Source organism: Astyanax mexicanus, unplaced genomic scaffold, assembly GCF_023375975.1.
Source record: "Astyanax mexicanus isolate ESR-SI-001 unplaced genomic scaffold, AstMex3_surface scaffold_32, whole genome shotgun sequence".
NCBI lineage: Eukaryota > Metazoa > Chordata > Actinopteri > Characiformes > Acestrorhamphidae > Astyanax > Astyanax mexicanus.
The window spans coordinates 3,299,547-3,311,929 of NW_026040042.1; the positions used below are offsets into that span (position 1 = coordinate 3,299,547).

Here is a 12,383-nt window from a genome sequence, read left to right on the forward strand (position 1 = left end):
CGTGATAACATTCCCTCTCGTGTTCTATTGCTTAAATAACTACTATAGTACAGAACAGCTGAACAGCCAGTGTAATAATTAGCATTATGTGTCTCAGTATTTTTAATGGTAGAATCACAGATACCACATAACTATGTCTATAACTATAAACTACAATAGTAAAACTATGGCAGCATCATTAATTAAACATAGTGATCATAAGGAAGCACAGTAGTTCAGAGTAATGTTATGGTTATATATGCAATAACTACAGTTACTATATAAAATCATAGTAAAGCCATAGTAATTCTTTTGTAAGAGTAACAAAGAGCTAGATTAATTTAATAGATTAATGATGAGCTTCCAGCAGCTGATCAGCCAATAGACTGCACTAGAAAATCAACACATAGAAACAACAGTAAAATAAACTAAACACTGCACTTTATTAATATATGAAATAAACAGGCAGCATTAATGCTAAAAGTCTCTCTTTACACTGCAAACATGATCATTACAGACAGTAGCTGTGAGGGAGAGCTGGCATCCCCCCACAGGAGGGAGGCAGAGAGCCACCACTCAGCCTGAATCCAGACCTGCTGCTAGACTGGTTTCCACCACCAGAGGGAGGCAGAGAGCTTCCTCTTATCTCATCATTCATCATCTGCTCCACATGAGCTCTGGTCTATTTACAGTTTTTTACAATCACTAACATGCTTTTATCTGATCTGTATTCACATTTTCAAAACTCTAAATACGCTTAACTCAACATCTGTCTGTTGTGGACTAAACTGTTCATACAGTTCATGTAGCGATCACACAATATGTATTCAATTAGCATGTTTTATACATGCTTACATTTTATTAACAAACTAAATTATCCACTAACACAGTTCTGGATTTTTCTTATCTTATTTACAATTGCTTTAATACAGCATGCTAAAATTAAATATCTCATGTTACAAACCTTAAATACAGAATATAACTGCTGTTTTTACAACAATATCATGTGTAAATCTATTATAACTAATATACAAATTTGAATTTACACATTATTAATAATGAATAAAAGACTATGATAAGCCAATCAGAGCTGGAACTCGATTTTATCATTAGATATAATGCTGTCAGTGACATGAACACATAAAAAAGGGGATTTTTGACAGTGTGGCCAGTGTAGCTATTGGAGCTCATAGAGAGAGAGAGAGAGAGAGAGAGAGAGAGAGAGAGATAGAGAGAGAGAGAGAGAGAGAGAGAGAGAGAGAGAGAGAGAGAGAGAAAGAAAATATCTCTGGATGGAGGGAAATTAATAGTTAGTCCAGGAAAAGGTGTAGTTAAACCAGGACAAGGGAGAGAGGAAGAGTTGGGTCAGGATAAGGAAGAGGAACAAAGGTGCCAAAAGTATTTACATTCATTACTCTGTAGGTAGAATTATAGATACTAGAGTTTAAAATATAAATACTTCTGTAGAAGTTGAAGCATCAACTCAAGTATCAACTTTTACTCAAGTAAAAGTGTAAAAGTTCTGGTTTCAAAAATACAGTAATAAGTATAAAAGTTAAAGTAATGGAAGGGAAAGTTTAGGCCACGCCACAGGGTCCTATAGTGCAGTTTTTATTCTACTCTATAGTTCTATAAAATAAATACCACTTAACAACTTTTAGACAATATGTTGCACACATTTGATACTCAAGTATTTTTTTTATAAAATTTTACTAGTAAAAATAATCATGATGCTGTTTCTGTAAAGTCAGTAGCTTTTATTATTTTAACAGTGGTTGCACTGTGATTGACTATACGTAGCTCTGGAACAGAGAACATGCGTTCTTGTGTTTTGAAAGAATTAGTTGATGTTAAATCAGGTTTTTTTTGACAAAATGTGCTTTTGTGCAGGAAATGAACTGTTTGGTTAATTGTATGAGGGAGGTGTGGTGCTGTATTTAGAGTTTAGATAAAGTAAAATCTAAAGTACTGGTAAATGCTTCTCAGCAGTTGTAAAATAGAAACTGTAAGGAGATCTCTCTGTGTTTCTGAAGTGTTGTTAGTAAAAGTAGAAATGATTCAGTAAATTTCCCCCCAACCTGCCTCTAATTACTGACTTTATTTCAGCAGTAAAAGATCTGTTCTTGACTGGAGTCTCTCGGTGCAGCACTTTCACTGTGGTTCTCATTCTCATGCTGAACAATCATTGATGGATTCTCTTCTTTGTGTTTATGAACAATCTCCAACCGCTGTGTTTTACCCAAAATCATCATCATCACATAAATCTGGATGCAGCTTTGTTCTACAGATGTGAGAAAAGGGAATTAAATCTGTTAATATCAGAGTCAGAGGACTTTCTCTGCTGGAGTAAAATTTAAAGTTTAAATCTACTGTAGTTTTAGTAGTTTTAACTGGTTTTCTATAGAGGGTTTTTGTTGAAGTCTAGAGTCAAATGTTTGGAGCTAAATTTGATTTGGAAGCTGCACATTTTCCCATCAAACATGTTTTAAGGTTTTAAGGTTTCTATTAGTTATTAGTCTGAGAAACTCTGATTAATTCTACACTTTTAAAAGTCTGGGTTTAGGCTTTATGAAATTTGGTATATGCTGGTCTGTTGTGGAAGGTGTGATCTGGGTGTGATCTGGGTTTAGATAGTTTAATACTTTAATATGATTCTTGTTGGATCATTAATAAAAGAGTGGGATCTAGAGTTTGTAGATGACGCCATTATTAAACTAGAAAAGTGCATTTCCTGAAGGAAACACAGGATGGTTGTGCAGCTAACGCATAATGTAAGAAAAGAACTAACCAGTACTGAAGTGTTTCCCAAAGAGCTTCACAAAGTGAAAATTAACAAACAAGATAAAAGAACGTTTTTGTCGACTCCTCCCCCGAAACAGCGCACTCAATCAAATCACAAAAAAACATTCAACACTGCAAATATGCAGTAGTTATTCACTATTACACACAAAAACGTAGAAATGTTTTGTAATCATTATCATTATACATATTTTGAAATTCAAATAACAAACAGATGTACTTAGGAATTGATAAAATAATCCTAAAAATACATATAACTAAATAAATAAACAAAAATAACTATATTAATACTAATCTATATATATATATATATATATATATATATATATATATATATATATATATATATATATATATATATATATATATATATATAGAATACACACAGAATTGTAAAAAATTTAAACCAACCAGAATATGTTTTATACATTTAGTTTTGAGGACAGATCTGCACACTCTGTATTTTATTCTCAGTGATTTGATGAGGTACTGACACCTGAAATAGTTTTCTCAACATCTTGATGGTTGATTGGTTGATGGGGTTTTATTGCCACTTCAGCATATATTTGGCTATTTGTAGCATACACTTGGTTTTATATATCCAGACAGAGCAAAGTTGTTTAAAGTTTCTAGCACGATAAGGGAAATACATTTTGCTACAAATGTATTAAAGTAGGTGTTTCAGGTTAAGATGCGATAAAAACTTTAAGATCTTCCCTGGTGGGTTTTTTCCCCCTAAAAGGTCTTTAATGTTCTTTTTTTAATAGGAGGATTGTCTTATATGGTTATAGGCAGGACAGTCGATGAGGATGTGTTCAATAGGAGGATGTTGCACGGTTGACAAGAGTGAATTATTGGGTTATTATAATTTATAGATCTGTATATTTAGAATGGGAGTTGGGCCCAGTTCCTATTAAATCCCCCTGCTATATCAGATAATACCAGACTGCACACCGCTACAGCAGCTGCAGTTACACACAGCCTACTGTCAGCAGGACACTGAGGAGAGAGCAGGACACTGAGCAGTGAGGACCACCAGCCTCTGCTTTACTCAGCTCACTTTCTTCTGCTTCATTCAGGATTTAAAACTCAGATTTGAACATCACTGCTGTTAAAACACTGATCTTCTGTCCCATAGAAATAAAAGGCTTTTGGATTCAGTGTTTGTCTCTTTATATAAACTGTATAAAACACATTTTTCCACACTATAGTCTCTTCTAATGGTCTTGTTTTAATGAATTTTAAAATTTAAATGAATTAAAATTAAAATAATGAATTTAAATTCCATAGAAGCTGAAAGTGTTTTCTACAGTGAGTTAACAGACAGTTAACACTGTGGAGGGGAAACAGATACCAGTCTTCACACCTTAATAAAACCTTTAATAAGTTTCATAATTAAACAAAAACAGAATAAACTCTGACTCAGAAAATGAAGACAGACATTATTGGATTTGATTATCCTCTATGTATTTATTTACATATTTTACAGGGAAAATGCAGATAAACACTGTTACACAAAATACAAGTTATGTAATGTATAAAGGAATTCTAGCAGAAGCTAATTTCCAGCTCCTGTTTCTGGTTAGAAGTGCTTAAAAATAAATAAAACATATTTTAAGGCTCTGTAAAAGTTAAAAGAATGAGTGTGGATACAGTTTATGAAGGTTTCCACACATTTCTAATTGATTTAAACAACATGATAAAAGTATAAGACAGTTCTGAACTGATCACTGTCGACTGGTTAACCCTCACTGCTCTGCCTGCTATACAGAATATAAAAGTGTACTATACTGTATGTGTAGATTCAGATCTCTCTAAACCAGATTCCACACCACATTTTAGCACAGCCAATGATGTAGAGCTCGGGGTATTTACCCAAGAGTCTGAAAATGCTGCTCTACCTCTCACTGACTTTCAGTAGGAATTAAGAATCTTCTGGAACCAAAATATCATCTGTGAAAATTTCAGTTTTTGACAGACAAGGCTCCCACTTTCCTACTAAACTCCACAATATAGAAATCAACAAGGTTCTATTTCCACTCTGATAAGAAGATTAGAGCTGTTCTGATAATGATCTGTTACTGTTTAGTTCAGCTATACCAGCTGCTGAACAGCCGGATCTCACTTCAGCTCATATGAACATTTTGGAAGCTTCTAAACTCCACAGAAGAGCTGAATGAAGAGCTGATGAAGAGCCCAGATTGTCCTATAAGAGCAGGTCAGGTTTTCAGAAGCTGGAAAGCAGAAAACAGAACAGAATGATCGGACATGAACACACACTTACAGTCAGCACTCACCTTATTAGATTGTGAAAACATCCACAAGCAACAGAAATTGAATAAAATCCTCTAAATCTAAAACTCTCATTCTCTGTCTGACTGAAACTCACTGAGCACAGTTCCACACACAAGGTGATTCAGAACAGCTTCATCAAACAAACTACAGCTTAATCCTATAAAACCACACACTCACATACCAAACACTTCGCACTCTACACTGTAGAGATGGGGACTTTGGGTTCTTTTTGGTAAAAACTACTATTATATGATTATATGATTAATTATAAATTATATACTGAAGACAATAACCCTCTTTCCTATATGGTAAAATATATATCTGATAAAACTATATTAAAATTATATGGTTTGTTAATTAAGCTAAATGTTTAATATTGAGCTGTTTCTCTACACAGAGTGACAATAATGAGTCTTAGAGAGTAATATATTCTCACTGCACTGAGAAAAGGCTGTGAAGTTCATCCTGTGTTTAAAAGTGAAACAGGTTTGATTGAAGTTGATACAATATTTCCAGTGACTGTGAACCACAGTAATACACTCTGTTTCACACAGGTCTGTTTTCACCCTAAACGTCACTAAAATAATGGTCTGATCTGGTTTGTTCTGCAGGTCAATCAAACACCTCCTCCCTTTAAAAACAGGAAGTTCTTGATCATGCTGTGATGTAACCCACCTGACTCTCAGCTACAAACAATGGTAGCTTAGCAACACTGCCCGACCATGAACTCAGTTATAACCCAAACATGCTGTTTTTATTTCATCAAATCAAATTAATTGGTGCATTTTGAGTAGAATTCTACCAGTCCACTGTATACAATATTACCTTAACAAGTTAACCTTAACCCAACTCTAAAACACTGTAGGTGAACATCAATTGTGTGTGTGTGTGTGTGTGTGTGTGTGTGTTTCAGGGACAGTAATTCAGTAACTCACTATAGTGTCTCCAGTTTAAAGTGAGGATCCTTCTGTAGATCAGAGAGCATCTTCTTTCCTGACTCTCCTGGATAATTGTCTCTCAGATCCAGCACTCTCAGGTGTGAGGGGTTTGATTTCAGAGCTGAAGCTAAAGCAGCACAGCCTTCTCCTGTAATACTGCAGAATTCCAGCCTGTAGAGAGAAGGAGAGAAAAATACAACAGATGAGTGTACAGTTATATTCACACACTAGGAGTGTAAAGACCCCCCCCATACACCCAACCCCAACTAGCTCCTAACAATGTAGTAGGAGCAAGTATAAATAAGTTTAACTATACCTGTGAAAGAATCAGACCTGTAAACGTATATTAACATGTCTTACAGTCATTAACATCATATAGACAAACACAGGGTAAAACAGGCATTAGTATTGGATTTTATATACCCTGCATTCCAACCCTCTTCCATTGACCTGTAGAACTACATTAAACACTGCCAAAGAGAGCAGTGTAAATTTCACTCACAGAGAACACTGATAGTTCTACTGAGCTGTTGCTCTGTTGCCCAAAAATGATCATAAGCAGCTCGATATACTGATTTGCAGGATACTGTACATGATTTGTGGCTGTCAAGGAGACACTATTAATATGCAGGAGAATCCTGCGACTAACAGGATCTGTAAAATCTCTGAGTTAAAGATGAATAAATAAATCACTCTGTTACTTTGTGAAGAAGAAAATTTTCTCCTATAGTGTTACAGAAACTACTACAGCTTCACTCCTGAATCCTGCAGTTCATTATTACTCAGGTTCAGTTCTCTCAGAGTTGAGGAGATTTATGCAGTCATATTGTCTTTAATGCTGACAAGAAAATAAAACAATCACGAAAAAAATGTCCACACATTGCAAAAATAATATAATATTGCAAACAAAGAAGAGAACATAAATGACCTTTTTTCACTTGTAATATTTTTTTGATAAATCTTTTGCAACACCACTTTTTCTTTGCATTTTGCGATTCTTTTTTCTTTTTGTAATACTTTCCTTCCTTTGCGTTCCTCCATTTTTGCGAGTTTATTTTGACCCCTTTTTGATGTGGGGAGAGGAGAGGGGCGTGGCCAAAATGGAAAGGCGGGTTATGGAGGATTAACATCATCAGCTGCAGCCTCTGTAGCTATATGTAATGCTGGAGGCCAGCCAGTTCATCCGGCCATCCTGACCGAGCTAACCAGGCTGAACAACAGCTATTTACAGTTCATAAGTTAATGCTAATAATGAATTTTACTAATACATAATTATTAAATTATATAATATTGTTGTTTTCAGTTGTTAAATTGAGCACAAGGCTGAATTTGGCTTCTTTTTTAACCAGCATGCTTGCTGCAGTTACATGCGGCCACCTGTAGATGGTGGATTTGAACAGTAAAAAGCCCCATTAAAACAACGCTGTGCAAAAGCTCTGAATAAAAAGTAAAAACACCGAAAGACCTTCAAGTTTATTTTAGACTTCAATATAATGTAGATAAATTAAGAGAATAAGACATAAAAAAAGAATGTATTACTCTTCCAGGGGGAATTAGACTGTTCCAGGAACTTATATTCAAATACACACAAGTACACACGTCAGAAAAATATAATAATAACAAAGGAAGACATTTTCTCATACCAGAATGTGATTTTAGATTTTTTTTTTTTGTTTTATTTTCTCGTCAGCATTAAAGACCCCAATTTAACTTCATAGAGTTTGAGCTGAGAGCTAAGGCCAGATCTGCACATTTAAAACTTACTCTTACACTCACCAACAATAACACACACACACACACACACATACAGTCTTTTTGAGAGTGGGCAACTTAGTCCTGGACAATAATTCGATATTCGGTATTTATCGCGATAAGAAATGTTACAATAACGATGATATAATTTTTGTGTCATATCGATATGTATTATTTACAGAATCTGTCACGGACAGGCGTTTCACTGCAGAGCTGAACACAATCAGCCTCCGTAGCCGGGCTACGTCAGTGTGTGATGACTTAATCACACAGGCACGCAGCCAGATAGGCTAGGCTAGGCTAGGCTAGGCTCGGATTCGCTCCACTCTGCATCTAAAATGTCCCATGATGAAGCCAAACCGACCCTAACTGAGCGGTTCCGCTACATACAATATTTTCCTTATTCTGGCTGAAGCGATTTTGTAGTTTATGTTGTAACTGAGTTATTTATAGATGATAAAGCCTATAGGTTTGATTATTTTACGGAGATATCATGTTCCTTTTATGTATATGAAGGCTTTTTGCATTCTTTATCCTGGTTGAAGCATTTTTATTTTGATCTGTTAAATTTGTTTACAAAAGAATAAGAAGCCTCTGTTATAATTTAAAGTTATTTATATTGGTAATATGTATATAGGTTATAGGTTTCTGTTTAACAGGGATGTCGTGTTTTTATCTTGCTATATGCAAATAAAAATGAACATTGATTTATTTAGAAATGTTTTATTATATTAAGTGTTATATAGTATTCTATAGTTTTTGTAAGAGGAGGCTTCAAAAACTTTAATTAAATTTTCAGACAGTAGCAGGTACAGATTTCCATTGCATTTCATTTATTCCTAGCAGTTTTTCTGAGGCCTTCAAAGTATTTATATCGATATGGAAATTATATCGTATCGACCGAAATTAAGGAATATTATCGGGATATACATTTTTGCCATATCGTCCAGCACTAGGGCAAATATATATCTGAGATTTGTTTTTGTTCCAGGTGGGATTATTATACCATAGTGTGAGGAATAAACAGTGCTGTAACCTCCAGAATATAAATAATATCTGTTCCTGTTTACTCCACACACGTGAACACACAGCAGCACAAACCCACCCTTTACATCATTGGTGTAGGAACCGGGGGGGATGGGTGGGACATGTCTCACCCAATACTAGAAACAGGTGGATCTGTCCCCCCAAAAAATGATATCGTTTCACTCAGCTCAGCTGTGCTATTAATGAGGAGTCAGTGACCGCTGTGTGAATGGGAAATCTCTTAACGTCAATCACGGAGCCGGGTAAGGAATTAAGTTCCGCCTCTCAGTAGAAACAGCCAATCAGCTTGCTGGTTTTGTGGCACGCGGAGGAGAGTCAGTGTGCTGGTGGGAGGGAAGCCCCTCCCCCTCGCTGTGAGATTTAGAAGCAGGGTACAGAATCAGCTGATGTTAAAACAGATCTGGATATACAGAGATTTTTCTAAAAGAAAGGTAAAGGAGCTAACCATGTAAACTGTGGTGACACTGTTTCTGATAGCTGGTTAAAAAGACACGACTCTGAATCAAAACACACAGATCAAACCCACTTTGTGATTAATAAACTGCAGCTGTGTTAGTCAGTTAGCTTAACTTTGGAATTAGATAGATAGGGAGTTATGGTTTAAGAAAAAATAAACTATATATGTAATGTTCAACTTGCCCTGATGTACCTGATCAGCTAATCACTATTTCATTTTCAAACTGTGTTTATTAATTTAAGATCTCAGGACTTACTGTAAGCTATAATGAACGACAGTTCATTTAAATAACTAGATATCTAGAAGCTGGATGTAGAGGACAGCCACAGTACTTTATGTTGGTAGTTTAAAGCAGTTTCTTAACCCTGATCTCTGCCCAAAAATTGTGTGTTTTCCACCAGATCCAACTAATCAGCTAATAAACAATCCTTTATTGAGTTTACCTGTTAAAATCCCTTAGCCCCTAATGAAGCCTAAATCAATCATTATGTATATCCAGCAGTGTATTAAACACATCATACCACCACTTACTTTATTAAAGTACCTTTAGCTCTAGAATATGGAGAACAGTGGGAATATGCAGTAGAATATGCAGGAACAGGGTTAAGAAACATTGATCTAACCTGACTTCTGTTCATTTGTAGTTTACAGTAACACCACAGTAAGACCACATGTCCTGACTTTTCACACATAATTTTTCTAACAACAGTAATGTAATGTTTTTAGGTTGTAAAGTCACCTTTACTTGGATGTAACTAATAATAAACATAATACAAAAAAGGGATTATTTGTGATTAAAAGATGTTGTTCTAGGACACTATAGGCTGGGCTTTGGTTCATATTAGCAAATGTGTCTCCCCCAATATCAAACCCGCTCCTACACTCTTGCTTTACATCATTTATAAACAGAATACAAAATAAAATAACATTTCTGTTTCAGTAAATTAGTGGATAACTCACCTTCACAGCGTGAACGAGTATTTAAAAATGTACTAAAACAATAAAACAGGTTTCTATCTAACCACAGCACAAAGACGGTACTGGTGCATGTTCACAATGATGACCTGTACTGTTACACACCTTAAGACAAGAAGAATAAGACAAAATGATAGAAACACTTCATCACTTGGTGTCAAAATATCCCAAACAAAGGAGATGTGATAACACCACAACACACACTCTCTCTTTCTGAACATTAGCAGGCAGTATGAGTGTGTTTGTTTAGAGAAATCACCACACAGTCAGTCTGATGAAAATGTAAAGTTCAGAGTGACTTTTCTCTATGAGCAGTTTCTGCATTTCTAATACTGTGTGTGAGTGTGATTGTGGAGGTTTTCAGCATATTCTATAGAGAGTTGATGAAGCAATGGTTCAGCGATGGCTCGGGGGAACACTGTGCAGAGGACTGATGATCATTCTACACACCACCTCCACACACTGGTACAGACTGTGGGTAGTGGTTCTGATCACTACCCAGAATGGTGTGAGTATACGCAGCTTATTTTACTGAGAGGTGTGTAACTATAAGGAAATAAGAAACATTGAGCTGCTTTTTAATGGATGATTTTTACTCAGATTGCTGCGTAATAGTTAAAAGCAGGGGTGGATCTACTGGGGTGGTAAAGGGCAGCTGCCACCCTAAAAGAAAGCCTTGCCACTCCTGCTGCCACCCCAGTTGGCAGCAACGAATTAACCCCTTTCCACACGCCCCCTAGTGGCCATTCCACCGGGGGAAATTGACTCGGCGGACATTTTGAATAACTGTAAACAAATAAATATATATAGTTTTTGCAGTGAAATCACTGATATGATGGAGGACACTCGTGGCTGTGTGTGTGTGTGTAGTGAAGTGTGTGCAGTAGTGTGTGTGTGTGTGTGTGTGTGTGTGTAGTGGAGTGTGTGTGCAGGGGTGTGTGTTAGTGTGTGTGTGTGTGTGCAGGTGTGTGTGTTAGTGTGTGTGTGTGTAGTGGTGTGTGTTAGAGTGAGTGGGAGTGTTTGTGTGTGTGTGTGTGTGTGTAGTGATGTGTTTGTGTGTGTGAGTGAGTGAGTGCAGTGGTGTATATGTGTGTGTGTGTGTGTGTAGTGGTGTGTGTTAGAGTGAGTGTGAGTGTTTGTGTGTGTGCAGAGGTGTGCGTGTGTGTGTGTGTATAGTGGTGTGTGTGCAGTGATGTGTGTGTGTGAAATGGTTTGTGTGTGTAGTGGTGTGTGTGTGAAATGGTTCGTGTGTGTAGCTCACACACGACACCGCTCTCTTCCTCTGTCACGTGACCCCGCGCGGTCGCGCAAGCATAGGCCAATCACGAAGCCGGTTCAGGAAGAAAGTCCCGCCTCTTAATAGAAACAGCCAATCAGCTCGCTGGTTTTGCGGAGCGCGGAGGAGATTGCGGAAGCCAACCCCCACCCCCTCCCCCCCCCCGCCCCCTTCGCTGTAGAGGATTTGTAAAGTTTTCTTTTTTAGATTCAGCAGCGGGGTGCAGCGAGCTGACGTTAAAACAGATCTGGATATACAGCGATTTTTCTAAAAGGTAACGGAGCTTACCATGTACACTGTGTAGAGATTATTTCTGATAGCTGATTTCACCCTCTGTGAGCTTGTGATAGTCATTGTGACTTGTAGACTAGGATTACTGTAAATTATAATGAAGGAAAATTATTTTAGCTAGCTTAACTAGTTAGCTAGAAGCTGGATGTAGTGGAGAGACAGAATTTAGTACAATACTTCATGTAGGTATTTTAAAGCAGTTTCTTAACCCATCCATATGATCAGCTAATAAACTCTCATTTATTGAGTTTACCTGTTAAAATCCATTAGCCCCTTAGATCTACTAATGGGATATCTGGTCCTTTAGTATAAGTTCATTTAACTAACAGACTAGGAGGGTTTGGGTTATCTAAAGTTTATATTAACCTCTGCCAAAAATCTCTATGAAACATAAGGTTACATTCTTTTACGTAAAAGATCACCATCATAAGTACTTTTAGTCGAAAAAAGGTGGTGTAAATGTAAATATACAAATATACAACAGAATTGACATGCCAATACATAATAATAATAATAATAATAATAATATCTGTTGTATTCTTCTAAACATTAGGTGATACCTCATCAGTTTTTT

At 36.4% G+C, this 12,383-nt stretch overlaps 1 protein-coding gene and 1 long non-coding RNA gene across 2 annotated transcripts in view; both read right to left on the bottom strand.

Annotated features, from left to right (window-relative positions):
• The window catches only part of LOC103029152 (NACHT, LRR and PYD domains-containing protein 3-like), a 442,571-nt gene that overhangs the window by 336,293 nt on the left and 93,895 nt on the right, over positions 1-12,383 (bottom strand). The window lies entirely within an intron of this gene.
• LOC125789918 (uncharacterized) lies at positions 4,229-6,185 on the bottom strand. The gene is made up of 2 exons (XR_007429936.1): positions 6,009-6,185; positions 4,229-5,012 (listed from the first exon to the last, which is right to left on the bottom strand). It is a non-coding gene; the product is annotated as an uncharacterized LOC125789918 (long non-coding RNA).